Genomic DNA, 1,940 nt, shown 5'->3' with positions numbered 1-1,940 from the left:
ATACTGCCAACCTTTTTAGTAGTGAGAGGATAAAGTGTGGCTGGAAAGGTCATAATATACATCTTTTTTGTGCTCCTGTTTTACCCTGTTACCTTTCAAATGTTTGTTTTCCTATAATGTTTGTTTAGATTCAGAATCCAAGTTTACGAATGAAACGGATCACAGTTTTGTTGTTGTCTGTCAGATCTAAGAGTAAGAGTTTGTAGTGTAATTCAAAAAATCCTTGCATCAACAAGATAACATAGCTTTGGAATAGGAATTTTCTTGGAAATGTGAAAGAATGCTGTGGTTTTAAAACAGATGAAAATGAAGTAAGCTGTAGTCAAGTTTTGATTTATGTTATTCACCTTTGTCTCTCTCTCTATAACATTCAGTAGTACCCTTAGCAATACACTTAGATGTTGTTAGCTTATTCAATAATGCCAATAAAAATAAACAATAAGAATACATTCCTTGCTTGGTGGCTCCTTTATTCCCATCTTTACTTGAGCATCTGCTCTTCAGAAGGTTCTGTGCTGGTGGGGGTGATGCAAAGATAAAGGACCCTGTACCTGCCTGTAGATGTCTTGTGTATATGAGCAGTGATTCCATAAGGAAGGTGGTGTGATGATCTAAGACAAGTGACAAAAATCAGGGAGGATGCTGGGGAGGGAGTTGGGATGAGAGCAGTGAGGTATAAATTCTCTCAGCCTTTATTCTCTTAAACCAAAACTTTGAGGTTTGGTATTTTGGCCAAGGTCAATGGTAACATCCCCAGTGCCTTCCCACCCGATTATGAAAAGGCTCTGAGAGAGGATGACGAGGGAGCCCGAGCTGCAGTCAGGGTTTATAGTCCTGCCAAGGCCAGTGTGTGCTCCAAAGTCACGTCTAGCAGTCCCTCCAGCCCCTAGTCAGGTCTGAGGCAACTATTTCACTGCGTTCGACCAACACTCCCAACCTTTTAAGTTGTGAGAGGCTAAGGTGGGGCTGGAAAGCTAATCATAATATACATCTTCTTTGTCTTCCTGTTCCTTCCTGGGAGGTCATTTTAAGTTGGCTGCGTGGTGGGCTGGATGAACCTGTGATAATGGTGAGCCGAGCCGAGATCCCTACATGGTGGCCCTCAAAGTTGGGAGGCTGAGACTGAAATGAGAAGCTTCCCTGAACAGTTACCCTGAGATTGTGAGTCAACCAGAGGGAATCTCCATCTGGGGGAAAGAACAGAAGGTGTCCAGTGCTCCTGCCCCAGTGCAGGTGAACACAGTCCACAAACCAGGTGTTTGATGCATATTACTCTCTCCTTTGTGATGGGATGTTGAGACGTCACTGTGCTGGCACTCTGGGCCCTGAACAGAAGAAGCCCCAGCACACTCCAAACATGAGGGTATCTCGAGTGTAATCTAGTAGACCTGAGCGGGGCTAGATTTTAGTGGTGGTGAAATACATGAAAATCGGGGTGTTTTGTCGGGAGGGCTTTGGGAGGCAGGGGAATTACTGGTCCTTGACACAAATTCTATAAGGTTTTGCATTGCATCCTGGTAAAACACTTGCCTCTAAATTCAATAACATGTTCTCAGATAGAGAAAATTTACTTAGGATTACTTGTTTAGTTGCTAAGTTGTGTCTGACTCTCTGTCACCCCATGGTCTGTAGTCCACCAGGCTCCTGTGTCCATGGAACTTTCCAGGCAAGAATCCTAAAGTGGGTTGCCATTTCCTTCTCCAGGGGATCTTCACAACCCAGGGATTGAACCCGCATCTCCTGCTTGGCAGCTGGATTCTTTACTGAGCCACCCGGGGAAGCCCAATGATTACTTGCTAAGCAGCAGTTTGATTGACTCAGCTTTCTTTGTTTAGAAGACTGCATAGTCTCTAGCTTCTGCTGGATAAAGAAAAATTTCCATAGATGAGGGTAGTTTCTTATGCAACGAAAATAATCATCATCATAACTACCAGGCATGA

General features: G+C 43.9%; 1 protein-coding gene across 1 annotated transcript in view; it reads left to right on the top strand.

Moving 5' to 3' along the window:
• Positions 1-1,940, top strand: part of LOC104985746 (melanoma-associated antigen B4-like) — a gene marked incomplete at its 3' end in the record, with an annotated part of 3,239 nt that overhangs the window by 646 nt on the left and 653 nt on the right. The gene's annotated exons all lie outside the window — the stretch shown is intronic.

The sequence above is a fragment of the Bison bison genome, unplaced genomic scaffold, assembly GCF_000754665.1.
Source record: "Bison bison bison isolate TAMUID 2011002044 unplaced genomic scaffold, Bison_UMD1.0 scf7180017864058, whole genome shotgun sequence".
NCBI classification, from domain to species: Eukaryota; Metazoa; Chordata; class Mammalia; order Artiodactyla; family Bovidae; genus Bison; species Bison bison.
The sequence above is the reverse complement of the archived record's forward strand: the minus strand, read 5'-3'. Positions and strand labels throughout refer to the sequence as shown.